This window comes from Myotis daubentonii, chromosome 10 (assembly GCF_963259705.1).
Source record: "Myotis daubentonii chromosome 10, mMyoDau2.1, whole genome shotgun sequence".
Lineage (NCBI taxonomy): Eukaryota > Metazoa > Chordata > Mammalia > Chiroptera > Vespertilionidae > Myotis > Myotis daubentonii.
The window spans coordinates 48905451-48922994 of NC_081849.1; positions in this window are offsets into that span (position 1 = coordinate 48905451).

Genomic DNA, 17544 nt, shown 5'->3' on the forward strand with positions numbered 1-17544 from the left:
CTCTGAGCTTTTATTAAAAGTTTGAAAACCTTTTCATTTTTTTTTACAAAAATAATATCTTATGATTGCACTTTAACAGTTAAAAAAAAAAAAAAAAAAGTAAAGCTTCTGACCCAAAAGAACAAATTTACATTCAACTGGTTTCTGCCCTGGGCCATTGGGTGCATCCAATTTCGGAGAGAAAGCTTTCTGAGCTTAGAAATGGTCCTTTTGCTTATTCGGAAGCCGGTTCTACACAAATAGACCGTAACTCATACATATTAAATTAGCCAAACTTCTGACACTTAATTTTCACAATTTGATTTTCTAAAACTTTGTCTCTGGTAGTGGAAATCCTCACCCAAGAGTTATCAGCACAAGAAATGATCATAATTATTAAATTCATGTCCTCGGGGAAGTGTCTCGGCCTACTACATTTACTCGAGGGCTTTAAATAGCATTAAATCACCTATTATTGGCAGTGCTTTGACTGTCTATATGAATAATATTGTAAGTGGATCCACTTCAAAGAGACGTGGAAGAAGTTTTGATTACAGTTATTTCCAACATAGTTTTTATGTTACTGATTATCAGTTTCCTTCTCCCTCTAATACAGAAGTCTAAAATAATTTCAAAAACTTTTATCAATATAATGTAATTAAAGTTCCCATCTTCTATTTGACACATTAGGATATATATGTTCCTAATCAAAAGAATTTTTTAAAAAACCTCCTCAGAAAACATCTATAAAATTGCCCATGTCACCATTTCTCTGGATTATCCATAATGAATATTTACTTTTAGTTATTGTTGAGCATGCCACTAAAACACAGGGAACTTATGGTCAATTTGAAGCTCCACAGGGTTTCTTAGATTTTCTTCAACTAAAATGTCATAATAAACACTCACCTTGCCACCATAAATGATAAAGAGAGCATTGCTTTTCTTATCTCAAGCTTGGGAGAGCTTTCTAGCAAGCAGAGTACAAAGTCCACTAAATCCTTTGAACCTTTGAATAGAGAAAGACAAATCAATGCCAAAAATGATGTGTCTTCTCACCAATACATAAATTAAACTGTGTATTTTAAAGGATTTACAGGGTAACTGGACTTCTTTTTTATTATCACTTTTGCTAGGTTTCTGTCAAGTGAGTCTAACTCAGGAAAATGGATTGATACATTGGGAAAAATCTCTAGTCTCCATTCTGGGTTGGGGAAAATAATACCCAGACAGATTAGTCACCCTGTACCACTCATATTATGGTTTAATTGGTCTGAAATATTGTTTCAAAACTCCCTTGTGATTGTAATATGCAGTCAGTCTTGAATGAAATTGTACTAGGCTAAAGCCATAGATTTATGAAACCCTCCCTTAAAGTTAGAAGTATGTGTATAGGTGCTTTTTCTAGAAAGACAATGTACAATACTTCTCCAAGTTTCCAAGACCCTACACAATATCTACCTAACCAGAATTGCAGGGGTGAAGAATACTATGAGATGATTCTCATGTACTCCCAACGTGGGGGAACTGCTCATTCACTGCTGTGATCATCTTATTGGCATATTCTTGGATGATTCTGTGCTCTTCTCCCCAAAATGTTTAGGACGACAGCTCTAAAACCCTGGGTTCTCTAAGCTGCTTAAATGAAAACATGTAATGGCTCATTGAACACGTAAGCAATTAATTTGGGAACAGTTGCAGTATTATAAATGTGATTACTTATTGCAAACCTAATTAATCCAGTCAGGAGGAATGTTAATTGCAAAGGAATATGAAAATTAGCATGAGTGCATGACTAAATGCCTAAATTCTAACCTATTATATTATCTTTCTGGTAATTTACTTTTAAAATACTTCCACGGGAAGTCTCGTGTACATGTGTGTATGTGGGTAATAAGATAACATTAGTCCACACTTGAGGGCTGATTAAGTAATCCTGGAAATATGTCTTAAAGGTATCAACTCTGGTATTTTAAATAGCATTATTGAAATCTACGGGAGAGAATATGTTAATTAGAATAAAAGATGTTAAAAATAAATTTTTATTGTTGAAATTATGGTCTTGAAAATATATGACTAGCCAATAAATATTAACAAAGTTTAGGCTAAACCTTGCTCTACTCTGTAGATACCACTTAATAGCAAAATGGATTATACTGGTAAGAAACATATAGTCCAATCTATGTTCAACCACCAGAGGCTAGCTATATTTACCTAAAACTCTTGACTCACTAAATTGGTTTAGATCAGTTCACAAAATGACTCCAAAAAAAATTGATAAATGTCAGAAGATGGCCAAAAACATGACACACAAAGCAAAACTATATTTAATTGATTTTTTAAACGACATGGAGTAATGCTGAAAACAATAACTGTATTTCTTTTATGAGCAGTGGAATACCTATCAAACAAATCCAGATATAGTAGAAAACAATTAAGGTTTCCAAAGCTCCTAAGAACCTTTCCTAATTTTGGAACAGCCAAGATTTATGAGGTCTGTGCATTCATGATCCTTCCCTGTTGGGCATCATGAAAAGCTAGAGGCAGAGCCTTAGCCAGGCTATGCTATTCAACTCCTCTCTTCTGAGAATTTACAACTTGGAGGGGGAATGACAGAGACTGGGAGCCACTGAAGTTGCAGCCTATTAATAATGATACTCTTGAAACTACTCTCAATTTCTGATAAGATCCCCAGACAGTACTATGGTTGTTCTTTGAATTAGGAAATAATCCAATATTCTTCCATTAACTTTCTATTTGCTTAAGTTAGAGAAAGTTGGTTTCTGTTACACACACACACACACACAAAAAGGTTTCAACTATACATCTTTAAACAGGATATGGAAAAATAAAGGAATATGGATAAATCTTAGAGTAAGTAGGTACTTAGGGTTAGTAGAAATAAGAACCAAAAGTTTGAGTGGTTCAAAAAAAAAAAAGTCTCCAGAGAAAGAATATTCTTGGGACACAATTCTCCATGGGTCTTTGGCTTTCTGCAAAATGTCTTGCAAGCAAAGGCCTTTGTTTTGGACTGTCTTTTCAAGGATGTTGATAGTGATAGTGAAGAGAAGCCTTGGGAGAGAGGGTATGTGTACGTGTCCCTGCAGAGTGGAGGGCAGGTTACTGCCCAGTATAATATAGTTTCCCTGCAGGGCAAATGTCAGGCAGGTTTTCCTAAGCCCACTGCAAAAGACCTGGGCTCCCTTTGCTTGGTGTTCCTTTGTTGTGACATGTCCACCTGGGTGCTCTGCATTGCCACCATGGGCAAGAGTACCAGAAGCAAACATAAAACTTATGTTGCTTGCCTTGTTGTGAGTAATAAAATCCTTTGTCTCTTACTCAGAAGTCACATGTCTTCTGCCAGCATCTATTAAATTTTGACAGGCTAACAGCTTTAAAGTAGAGAAAATTTCAGACCCTTCACAGTCCTTGACAAACATTTCAAAGAATTCATATCAGAATGAAGCTGCAACCGTTCTGTATTCTTGTCTTTCAAGTTGCCTAGCAACTGGTTGGTCAGCATTGATCTGACAATCTGCAGTAATGAAAGACCATGCTATGTAGAAAAGTGCGTTTGAACTATATGCGTCTAGATGACAGAGATTGTCTGATTCATCACCGATTTCCTTTACCGCCTAGCCCAATTCCTAATATAGACTGTACGCTCAATGATTTTATGTTGAAGAAATTGCTAAAAGAAGGAATTAACTATAAATATGACTGTTGGGAAATGTATAGAGTCGTGGTAACTCAGATAGTTTTAAATATGAATCATAGGTACTTTTCCTCAGAATCATTCTTCTTAAATGTGAATAACAGAGACACACTCAAGGGAGATCAAGAAACAGGGATATACATAGAGGAAGAAGAGTGGGAAAGGTAAACAGCCTTGCTGAAATGGAGCTGGAATGTGCCTCTTGAAGGTGGTTTTAGAGTTCTCAGGAGCAGGAATTTGGGATGCTTTTCACTCTATAGTTCCACCACCAATCTGATTGATCCATATTCTGCATGTTTGTCCTTTCAGATCTGATATTAATTGGCAATTTTTTTTCTACTTACTATTCTAATTCCTCAGGGAGAGATTCTGGTGCAGTTCATAAATCCCTTGGCAGCCTATTAACTGGTGACCTTTGAGTAGATATCCCATCAACTATGATCATTAAAGTCATGTGGTATAACAGGTGGCCACCTAGGAACCACAAGCCATGAGTAGGGCAATTTTGAAAGGGGGAAAGGGTGTGAAAGACCATGAATAACATCTTTACCTGAATGTCTGCTGCCTATCTATCCTTCTCACAATCTTCCTATTCCTACTTGCTCTTGAAAAATGTGCATCTTATTACAAATAGTTTGAGCATTTTGTCTTTAGATAAGAACACAAAATACAAAGAGTTCTCAGACATAAATTAAAACAAAAATGCTTACACAAAAAAATGGTGGGAGGTGGGGATGAAGAACATGAATAAAAACATAAAAGACAAAAGGTCATTAAACATACAAATAATGTTTGATTTCTCTAGTTATTAAATAAATACAAAGTAAAACCTCACCTGGTCTATGGCTATGCTTCTGTTAAAAACAATAGTGGTTTTGCCCTAACTGGTTTGGCTCAGTGAATAGAGCGTCGACCTGGGGACCGAAAAGTCTCAGGTTCGATTCCGGTCAAGGGCATGTACCTTGGTTGTGGGCACATCCCCAGTGGGAGGTGTGCAGGAGGCAGCTGATTGATGTTTCTCTCTCATCGATGTTTCTAACTCTCTGTCCCTCTCCCTTCCTCTCTGTAAAAAATCAATAAAATATATTAAAAAAAAAAAAACAACAATAGTGGTTTTGCCAAAAGATCAATCTCATATACAGTTGACTTGAGTATATGTTGGTACAAAATTTCTGGAGAATAATTAATTAATCAGTATGTACCAAAACCTCAAAAATGTCTATAATGTTGACCGCTTATTATTCCATACTAGCATGGTATCCTAGGGAATGAATCCTTGGTTTTTCTAAAGACTTTTGAACAAGGAGAGTCTTTATAAGGAGTGTCTCATAAAGCTGTGAAACCCTGGTTTTCTTTCCACTGCCCAAATCAGAATGACACATAGCTATCCCCCAGTGCAGCTGTCCAGAGCAACCTAAGCTTGGAGGAACAGCATGTGATGATCTGAAGGACATGCAAATGAATTACAGAAGTCTTCTAACTGAAAAATGCCATGTCTGCTTGCAGAATGAAGCCAACAGAAAGAACCAGAACAGTGCACTTCCCCCCAAAAAACCCCCACAGCAAATACACCCTTTGAACTGGCTCACGTGAATAAATGTCGATCCAACCCTCTGAATAGGAGGTGTCATGGCAAGAAGTCTCCACACAACTCCAAAAGGTAGTGTTTAGAATGGATGTTTTATTGCCTCCTCTTTCATTACAGACAGCCCTCAATTGGTTATTGTGCAGACCAATTCTCCTCCCTCCTCTATCTTATCAGCATGGAAGTGGTAAAGGAAAAAAAAAAAAGCACCTGAAGGAAAGACACTACAACAGCAGTAAGTAGATGCTCAAGAATAATGGCTGACCATCACATCATAATACAGGCACAACAGTTGTTCACAGACTTATTTATAACAAAACAAAGAACAGTTGCCAGGGGGAAACTTAAAAGCTATACACTAAAACAGGTAGAACTCAGTGAGGTTACATCTGAGGCAGGAAATAGGTTTTAAAATCAGCACATGATGAAAAAAAATCTCAGATAGCTAACATTACCCTTGACAATCTCCATGTTGGATACCAAATACCATAACTTCAAGAGTTTTTCTTTTTAGTATTAGAATAGACAGCTGTTTGTGTGATTGAGCAGGAAAGCTATTGGCTTGAGTTTTTGATCATGCTGTAAGAAAAGTATGTACTTTTACCATTAGAATCATAGTCCCTGCAACAAGATGTATATACTATAAGAGATGAGCAAAACGGAGACTGATTGAGGAAACAGCAAATTCCTACCCCCCATCTCATGCTTATTACAGAGTTATATCCCCATGAACACATTAAAGGGGAAATTTTAAAAATCTATTTAAATTGTTGTCGCTCTCTCACACACAGAGAATAAATTCACATAGGTTAAATGTGTGCGGTGGTTTTCCTTATAAATCATTATATATACAATATAAATCCAATTTTCTTTAACATTTTTCATTTTATGCAAGACACATTTAAAAACATCCAGAAAGAATGTATGCAAAAATTTTCACAGCCATCATCTCTAATGAGAGTATGGATATTGTTGTGTTTCTTTGTTTGTTGTTTTTATCTTTCTGTGCTTTTCAAAATTTTTAAATGAAATTTTTTATTTTTATTATCAGAAAAAAATATCAATTATTTTTAAATGGCATTCACAATACCAATAGAAAATATCTTTAAAATGAAGCCTTATTTGATGACAAATGCCTTACAATGTATAATTTTGGTGTGCAATTTCTGTATTAAAAAATAAGCATGTGGTTAAATTACTGGTAAACAAGACAGAAAAATTAGAACATATCTATAATGCAGGAAGTTTCAAACAACTTCCTGCATTATAGAAATAATCCATTATTCTACTTTGCTAAAGCAGTGCTATTAGGGACTGGAACATGGAAACAGCCTCATTCTACTGAACTGAACATTAAAAAGTACTTGTCAAAAGAAAAAATAAGGTTCTACCTAGATGTGCATTATACATACATGCAAAGTCTATAGCAGTGGTTCTCAACCTTGGCTGCACAATTAGAATCACCTGGGAATCTTTTTTAAATCCTGATTTCTGGGCCTCATCCTCTGGAAATTCTGTTTCTTTGTTGTGGGGTGGGGCCACAACATTAGTAACAAAGAAACAGAATTTCCGGAGGATGAGGCCCAGAAATCAGGATTTTAAAAAGATTCCCAGGTGATTCTAATTGTGCAGCCAAGGTTGAGAACCACTGCCTTAGAAGGTGCCTTCTCAGCTTCCATGAATTCCTACACTGTATGCACTTCCCTAAAATATCATTAAAACACCTATTATGGCAATACTTCTTCGTTTCATTCATAAAAAAATGCATAGACATATTCATGCAATAAAGGTAACTTCGTACTGAAACACATATCACTCTAGTAAGTCTGTTTTAGTGATTGAAAAAAAAAGAAAGAAATGTCTCATATGAGAAGAATTTAAAAGACAGGTCAGTTAAAATAGTTCTTTGATTATGTAAAATTACTGTTGGTTGAGCCATTGTGTCAGATGTGAAATGAGATAAAACTGTCAGAATAACTTTTAAATTCTCAGCATTAAACTGAATTAACAATTGAGTAAAGACATGGTTCAAGTAGGACTGAAAGGTTCTGCTAAAACTAGAGTGTTTAGATCCATTAGCAACACAGCTACAAAGAAAGACTATCTTATCAGAAAGAAGCGTAGGCTGTGGAAAATTAATAAAAAGTGCTAGACCCAATCTTGGGGTAGAATTACATGGAAGGGATTAGGAAGTGAGGGGAAGGTAATTAAGTAGAAAGAACAGCCGGAAAGAACTGAAAAGCAAAAGATCAGATGGTCTGAGGTTGAGCCCCTCGCCATCTGTTGGCAATCATCAAAATTTATTTGATCTTATTGTGTAGTTACTTTGTAAAAGGAAAAAAAGACCCTCATTCTAATGAATGAATAGGTAAGATACAAGGTGAATGCCCATTATTAACAGAGCTTATTATTTTGGCAAGTAAAATCATTCCCATTGCAATATAACAAATACAATTAATGCAACTAATTGTTCCATCTTCCTAAAAAGGTTCTTGGATTTTCTGGCCTTTCGTGATTTAGATGGAGGGCTTTTGTCTGTAATTTTCTTGTCATTGTTTGTTGTGTGTCTGTCCATATAATTTGCTCTTGTAAAATTTCTGAATGACAAAATAGAAACAGACTCGTAGATACAGAGAACAGACTGACTGCTGTCAGAGGGGTTGGTGGGGGGGCGGTTGGGGAACTGGGTGAAAAAGGTGAAGGAAGTAAGAAAAATAAATAAAATAAAGCAAAACTCATAGCCACAAACAACAGTATGGTAATTACTGAGGGAAAGGGGGTGGGGGGAGGTAGAAAAGGATAAAGGGGGGAAATGACTTGGGGTGGTGAGCATACTATACAATATATAGATGATGTGTTATAGAAACATACACCTGAAACCTATATAATTCTATTAATAATATCATCCCAATGAATTAAATAAAAAAAATTTTAAATTCTGAGTAACTGCATGTCTCCGTTAGGAAAGTAGGTCAACCAGCCTCTTATGTATCCCCTTCCAATGGCCATCAGCACCTGTGACTTCAATATCAGTTAAGGGTGCTACTATCTACCCAGCTGTATAAAAATGAGAACTCAACTCTTCCCTCTGCTTTACCTCTGGCACCCATAATTCACTCAACTATCAAATCCTTCCAGATGTTTTTCCTACGTGTTTTACCTTTTATTTTATTTTTTTGAATTTTAATAATATATATTTTTTAATCTGTATAGTTGAAAGTATTACATATGTCCCTTCCCCTCCCCACCTAACCCCACCCCCCGAACACCCAGGGAAGCAGGGGAGGGTGGGTGGATGGGAAGAGTTCAACCAAAGAACTTGTATGCATACTGGTATATGCATAACCCATGGACACAGACAATAGGGTGGTGAAGGCCTGGGGTGGGGAAGCTAGAAGAGGTCAATGGGGGAAAAAAGGGGACATCTGTTTTACCTTTTAAATACTTTTGTGCTCCGCCCCCCCCCCCCCCCCCCGGCCTCCCGCCCTTTTCACCTTTACTGCAATTTTTCACTTTGGGCTTTCACAGTCTTTCACCTTAACTACTCTCTGCCTCTTTTCCCATTCCCCTCAAACCCATCTTCCATCACACAGAGAAAATACAAATCTGGCCTTTCAATCTCCTGTTACAAGATCTCTGTTTCCACAGCACTGACAGGATCAAGTCGAATGGCATCTGTGTAGTGTATGAAACCCTTAACCACAATGTCCCCTGACAATTTCACCTCTCTAGCGCTTCTCTCCCATCCCACAGTTTATGTCCTTCAGCAAAACCAGAGTAATTTATAAAGCAACTATTAATAAATAATTAAGCAAATTTTATTATAACCAACTCAAGACATGCCTCGGGGATGAGCATATTCATTCATTCTTTAGGCTTGTGCCATGCATTACTATTTTTAAATTAGCTGCTTGGGTTTTAGAGTGCCACTCTTGCGAGTAAGGCAGAACAGACTACACAGCCAGCTGTCACACAGGAGCATTTGCACAAAAGGTCTCGACACATCCAGCTCAGCAAGACTAGCAGATACATCATCGTATCTCTGGATACGTATTAGCATTGCCTGCCAGTCAGGCAATGTGAAGCTACACAGGAGAGCAATATATTTCTCTTTATTAAAAATGATTAAGACAGTGTCATTCTTTGTCTGCTACCATCATGCACATAGCCAGCAACACACTTTTAACATAGTGGGTATTTAAAAGCTTTATCAGGAAAGGCTGGCTGCCTCAAATCAAGGGTTTTATTTAATTTAGCTCTAAAGTTGCTTGAGGAAAATAAATTGATGTCAGGTTTTTTCATTTTAAAGTTACATTTGCATTGCAGATGTACTATTTAACAGTTCACATGATCAATAAAATTACTGCTGAAGCCAAGGATGTGTTAATGAGAGACTCTACTATCCGAGTAAGCGGTTTCCTTCTGAAAAGTTGGATTGTGTTGGCTTGTTTATGTTTGTTATCATAAGAAATCATCTTTTTTTTTTAAAATGAAAAAATAGCTGAATGTTTTCACAAAGAAGTAGGCTCATTGTACATGATGATAATTTCCTTTTAGGAACTAATGTATCTTCATAAGTAGAAATAGTCTACACCACTCCTTCCACCTTCCTACTCCAAACTCGTATAAACTGGTTTAAAGTGCTGATTCATTACTGTGCCAAATGCCAGTGAAGAAATATTTTTAAATGTCTTTGGTTTTCTACATATCTACAAATGGAATAAAATAATATTGAGCTAAAAAAAATTCAGACTGCATTTTTAATTGATTTTTAGAGAGAGGAAGGGAGAGAGAAAAACATTAATTGGTTGCCTCTTGCACCCACCCCAACCAGGAACCGAACCTGCAACCTGGGTATGTGTCCTGACCAGGCTCAAACCCGCCATCTTTTTGTGCACAGGAAGATACCCCAACCAACTGAGCCACACTGGCCAGGGCCATACTGCATGTTTAAATGTTTATTTTTCCTTTTAGAAAGAGAAGATGAGATTTGTTTTTGTTTGTCTATTGGATAGCACACTTGTATACTATACTAGAGGCCCGGTGCACAGCATTTGTGCACTGGAGGTGGAGGGGGGTGATCCCTCAGCCCAGCCTGGGCCCTCTCACAGTCCAGGACCCCTCAGGGGATGTCCACCTGTGGCAAAAGCCGGCAGGCGGACATCCCCCAGGGGTCCTTAGTGCTGCTGGAGGCGGGAGAGGCTCCCGCCACCGCCCCTGTGCTTGCCGTGAGCCTGGCTTCTGGCTGAGCAGCATTCCCTGGGTGGAAGTGCACTGATCACCAGGGGGCAGCTCCTGCATTGAGCGTATGCCCCTTGGTGGTCAGTGCATGTCATAGAGACTGGTCGTCCTGCTGTTCGGTCGATTTGCATATTAGGGTTTTATTATATAGGATATTTTAATAGCTTTATTGACGAAATAATCAACACAAAATAAGCTGCTTGTATTTAAAGCATACTTGATGAATATATTTGATATATATATATATGAACTTCACTGTTTCTAGTTAAAGACTTCTAAATGAATAAAGAAGAAAAATATCAACTGTATCCATACAGGTAATCACAATGAAAACTTTTGAGCATGCCCTTCCAAATTTTTAAAGTCATGTGTGAATAAAATAGATATATGCATTCACTCTGATCAAATTGTGAACAAACTGCATAGCACTTCACATACTTCCCTATTTTTAATTAGTTTTCATAAAAAATTTTCCACAGCATTATCTTTCTAAAGATAATTTTAATATACATCATATAAATTTTTGCTTATCATTAGTAAAATCATTTTAAAGTGAATGTGGAAGAAAATACTTTTAACCATAGAAATAACCATATAAAACCACTATTAAAATTCTAAAATAATTTTAATCTACATATATAAATTATAAATATAGATAAGTGTATACACATATGCTTTTATTTATAGTAAAATAATAATCTAACTATATGTATTATTATATACCCTCACTTTAAAATATTTTAAGGAGTATTTTATATTTTTGTAAGCTTCTGCTTTCTAAAAGTTAAGCAATACAGAAGTGAATGCAGGGGGAAATTTATCACCAATAATTCTAGTTACACAGATAATCACTATTAACCCTTCAGAAGAATATCCTTCTGGAGTGACAAATATAGACAAAATATATTGTTAGTTAAATCCTATTTGTAATCTAACTTTGATATGAGCATTTTCCATGTTCTTCTAAATGAATAATTTCAAATAACAGAATAGTTCTATAATATGAAGTATTTTTGACATTGCATATAATAAAATTTTATGAATCTTGGCTAACTTTATAGCTGAATTTTTCATTCTTTTAAATGTATAATCCTTTGGGTATACCTATAGGTTAAACCTTTCTAGTTTTTCAAATGCTTATAGGCTTCCTTAAAAAGTGTTTTATCTATTTTGTCAGTTCTTTGTGCTATTAATATTTTTCCCAGCTTATCATTTGCTGTTTGGTGATATTCATATACAGAAGTTTTCAATATACTTTTTCTTTTGCATTTTTGCTTAGCCTAAATGTCCACATATATATTTTTAATTCATTTCACTTTGTATTTTTAATTTTTCACATCTGGAATTTATTTGGTAAATGATGTGAGGTAACCAAGCATCCTTGCACGTGAATTTGAAATGGCATCTTTATCACATAATAAATTCTTATGTATGCATTTGAATTTAAAATTTGTGCAAGTGGAGTGATGAAAGCTGCAGTTCAATCTCCGGGCTTTTGTTCCTTTTGTGTCTGTTTAGTTAAATATGGCATTGATTTGGGATGGTGCTTTTTTTTTAGCACTCCATAAAATGCTGTTATGGAAGACTTACATTTCAATGTATATACACACATGTAGTTATTGTTCCTCTTCAGACTTATGTTTTCTTTTAAAGCAATACAAGCTTTCAATAGAAAAAAAATGTAACTAAATAGAAAAATAAAGAAGCAACAAAAGTCATTTTAATCCCTCTTAACTCTTAGTACTCACCAGCAACCACTGAGAACACTTTGGCATATTTAACTTCAAGATTTTTTTTAAATCACTTCTTCCCTTCATAGAAGCAGCGAGAGCTATGAGTAAAGGTTTTTCAAGGGTTTCATAATAATGATTTAGAATTTTTTTCAGTGTAGCTTTTACTATTTCATAATAATGGAATTCTTTATTCTTCTAAGGAAGTTAGAAATATATATATTTTTGAAACTAAACATATAAATTCATACTCTGGAAATAGAAAACACGCATGTTTTCTTTAAGTACTAATTAACATGGAAATTCTCTGTCTTACCAGCGGGTGGCAATCTCAACATATACACAGCCTGGTATTTTCAACAGACACGGTTCATACAAAGAGGAAAACGACCTAAAATGTCTGACAACCGTAACCCAGCAGCTGTTTGTTGCCCTTTGGTTGCTGTGATTTAAAAGAAAGAAAGGGAGGAAGAGAGAAAACAAGAAACCTGCAGGAATAATCGCAAGTGAGAATATTTCACGACATGGAACAAAATTACCTTGGCTTAATGTGAGCTCCGTGAACAGAAAAGCTAGGGGGTAGAGTAGTATTCCTCATGTGCTCCCAGAGAACAACACAGTGTCTTAAATATTTCCAGATAGGACTGAGTTTACCTCCAACCAATGTCCTGCAATTACATGACATACACTTTTTGCTAAACAAAACATTGAACAAAAAAGTAATGGAGAATATAATTGTGATGGGAAAATGGGAAGTTTGAATTGTTAGCAAGACATCCAAAACACACAGCTGAGCCACCATGACAGTGACAGGCAGTCAGGATAGCAGAAGGCTTTCAAGGGCAGAAGAATCCACATGGAGAATCCACTTGCAAATAACAGTCTGCAATTGCACGTAGCTCCAATTTTAGAAACAAAAATGAACAGCTTTTTAAGTGCAAATTTTCTTCTATATACATATATATTTTAATTGATGTCAGAGAGGAAGGGAGAGGGAAAAGAGAGAGAGAAGCATCAATGATGGGAGAGAATCATTGACCAGCTGCCTCCTGCACACCCCCTACTGTGGATCAAGCCTGAAACCCAGGCATGTGCCCTGACCAGGAATCAAACCATAACCTCCTGGTTCATAGTTTGACACTCAACCACTGAGCCATACCAGCCAAGCTAGTGCAATTTTCAATAATCCCAAACATCAGATCATGAAAGATAGCAGTTCTGGGAGCCTTCATGGATAGTTTTGGCCTACACATTTATATAGTATCTTCCAACCAAAGATACTATATATATGGCAATTCTTTTTATTTTGTAGAAAAACCGTACACCTTTTTGCACTGGGAATTTTAAATGAACTCAATAGCAAAATCCCTTGAGAGAGAGAACAAAGCTTCAAAGTATAGGGCAGTCTAAAATTGAGGGCGGTGGGAGGGGGTTATTTATAGAAGCAAAGTTGTGGAGTTTCTTCAAACCAAGTGCATGCTCTGAGACAGAGAGAGCTATGAATCCACACTGTCCAACACAGTTCTCGCTTACTGACCATGAACCCTGGACCCTTGGCTATCTACAGTTGGTTAGTTCCAATTTCTGACTTACTCCTATTCCACTGGTCGAGAACCTACTGAGCCAGAGGTATCAGGGCATAATGAGAGTTTGATTCAGGATTCAACAATGCTGTGAGCTTCTTGGAAACTGGTAGGCACTCCTTCAAGAAACTCATAAAGATTGAGGAGGCTATAGGGAGAACCATCATTTGGGGGGGAGAGAGAGAGAGAGAGAGAGAGAGAGAGAGAGAGAGAGAGAGAGAGAGAGAGAGAGAGAGAGAGGTGGCAAGGACAAGAAAGCTTACTTAGAAACAAGCCATAGCAGCTGCAAGAGTAAGGGCTTCCAAAGTGATGGTGAGTATCCCAGGTTCAGCCTGAAGGACTGCTATTACTAGTAGAGCTTGACTATAAATAGAAACCTAAAAACTGCAAACTTCTCCAACAGCACCTAGCACCAAAGGAAGAGACCTTCTCTTCCACGGCACCACCCAGACCTCTGAACCATTTCTCATATAGCACAAGGTTTCTGGACCCTCCTCCACTTGCTTCTTATCAGCGTCATTCTCAGGGTGTCGATGCGCATAATTAAGCCCAATATTCTAGCAATGAGAAATAAAATCGCTTCTCTACGCTAGACACTTTTTCTCCATTAATAGAACACAACAGTCCTTTAGCTTTTTTTAGTATTGAACTGGAGCTTTGAGTAAATATTTATTGGAGGTCAGTTTCATGTGAACAGCACTAAAATAAGCAATCTGCTGCCTTAAACACTATGTGAGCCATATTCAGCAATCCGGGGAGGATTAAAACCACCTCAGTAGATGGCACTGGATGAATTAATGCAGGAATGTGTGCCAGTACGAGCACTGCAGATTCCAAGAGCTTTAATAGTTCAGAGTCAAGGAGAAGTTGTGGCAGACAGGACTTAACAGCTTACATTCACTGTGTTTATTTGGTGCCGGGCTCTGTCCCATGTTGCTTGAGTAGCATGATCTCATTTAATCCTCACATCAACCCTATGAGTTAGATACTATTCTTATCTCCCTTTTACATGCAAGGAAACTGAGGCTTAGAGATACGAAATAACTTCTCCGAAGTTAGTAATTGGGAAGCTCTGGTTTTGAACCTAGACAGCCCGACTCCATTCTGCTATGCATTCTCCCTACACAGCTGTGGCACCATCAGTTTCTCAGTCATGCCCGAAAAATCAGAGGTGTCTCATTTAGCTTAGTTCATAATGGCTGCTTTCTAATCTTCAGGGACTGACACTTCTAGGCTCTCCTTTTTATGTGAAACCAGGCAAACTGACCATAATGAAACAGTCTGAAGCTCTGTCACATCTGAGTCCGCTGCATTCATAGGGACCCAGCCCACCTTGGCAGGTTAGGGCTCCGTAAAAAATGAGCAGCATAAACATCAAAATAACCCATAATAGAAGATGTAGGGAAAGAGTTGACATTATGAACCATTTTTGATTCGGAGGACAGCAGCACAGATTCAAAACTATTTACATCTTATTCACTCAAATAACAAGCAAGACAATACATATTGTGTGTAAAGTACGGCAATACATACTATTGGTATTCACTGCAGGGCTGGGGGAGTGTTAATGGATCTTTAGATATGCTTCTTACGATTTTTCATTGTGACTGGAGTTTTTCATTCTAAGCACATAAAGTTATAGTGAGTATGGAAAGTACTACATAATACCAAAAGGAGATACACCAATAGAATAAAGCCTCTCCAGAAAATTAGTTGAGAATATTAATATTAATTGAAAGCCAAGATCTATTGTGATCATATCAAGCCTCAAGAAAACAGTGCGATGAATAATGACAAGGTAGAGAGAATTCCTTCTACAGTAATACAATACTTGGTCTTTTCATATGGTTCTTGGGGGAGACAGCACAACAACAACAAAAATGCCAACAAACATGAATGACCCCTATTAGACTAATGAAAGGGGGAGGAGAGTGGGAACACCAAAATAAAGTAATTTTATGTCCTTTGTGAAACAACTTAAACATTTTTCTAAACAAGTATTATATTTAAGGAGCCAAATTCTGCCTCAAAGGGAACCAGCTGGCCATGAAATATAATCTCTTTTGCTGGGTGGAGGATAAACAAAGTTTAGTCCTTCGTGCAGAACATGCAATGAAGATGGAAAGCACGTTGCCCTGGGATTTGTCCGGAGCAGGTGTCAGCAGCCTCTGGGAGATGGCTGCCAAGTCTTTATTTCTTCACTCTCTCAAGAACTGGAAGAGGGAGAGTTTCTAGTATCTTTAGGTCAGTCACACACACATGCTCGGAGTGGGTGCACTGTAAGGCGGGCAGGTTACCTCTATAAGCAGAAACACTGAGAGAAACACCTGGTTTGTATTTGCTGCTCCACTGAAAAGGTGAGGGTAGGGCATCACCCGCAATGAACCTCTCTTCCCACAATTCCAGCGACTGCGACTTGGGCCTCTTTCAAATCCCCAGGAATGTCTTCTTATCATGCAAATATTCTTTAGATAGACCACATCTCATACTTAGTATTGCAAAAGCCTCAGTGAAGCCGCAACCCAGATAACACTTGGGCGTCACTGCAATCTTATGATCAGAGGGGAGGACAATTCGGCTCCATGTGTCTATCTGGTCTCCCTGGTATGGATGCGGGAGGCAGTGACAGGGAAAGACGAAGAGGGCTGTTGGTGAAGAAATGGAGTTGCTGTTTATGTTCCTGCTGTTCTATTTTTATCTGTGCTAAGATCTCAGAGGAAGGTGAAATAGATCAGCTTTGAGGCTAGAATACAATCATATTTTACATATATTTCTGCTACTGGATGGGTTAGTAAACAAGAATAATTGAGTTCTGACCTGAAGCAGCACACTATATCTGGAATTTGGTGGAACAACAAACACTATAGCTTGTTTTACCCCTAGATTGCTAGCAAACAGGTTTTTTTTACTGCTGTTTATCTACTCTCCAGAACCAAGTGCAGCAATGTGATTAAAGTCTTTCAGGTCGTCACCATAAATACATAAAAAGAATTGCACATACACTTGGATCAGTTAAGAAAGCATTTACTTTTTCCATTTTACTCCTATGTATTTCTTTTTGAAAAGTTTGATCCCAAGTAAATTTTCTTTAGCCTATACATAAGAACAGAAATGCTCTGTAAGATTGATGACAGAATACTAATTAGAGGCCTTTACAAATCTTTATAATTTGATAAATTCTGTAATCAAATGGAAACTCAGGGCCACCTCCAGATTCTCTGCACTTGGTAGTTTTTAGCCTGTTTTTTCTGTGTCTCCCATATCCAACCATATCTGTAAGAAATTTTGTTCTTGATTACCCAATATTCATCTCCTGCTTTTTTCAATTAAATTGCACAGTTTTCCTTGACAAACTATTTCCACACCTGCCTCCTAACTCTCAATCTGTGTGTTTTACACCATCCTGGCTCCTGGCCAGTCAGAGCAACAGAACCAGGAGAATGGGTCAGGAACCACATGACCCAAGTTAGTCCTATTACAGTGGCTGTGAGGATTTGTGTGGCAACTGCCAGAAAGACACTTTCTCCCTTTTCCTCTGTACTTGAACTTTGGAGAAGCCAGGCCTACTGCTCGCCTACGAATGAAGCCAACACAGGAGATAGCAAAATAAGGAGAAATGTTATTTGAGTCCTGTATCAAAGCCCTAGATGTTCTGCTACATGAGACAATATATTCTTTTCCTTAAGCTATTTGAAGTTAACGTTCCTTTCC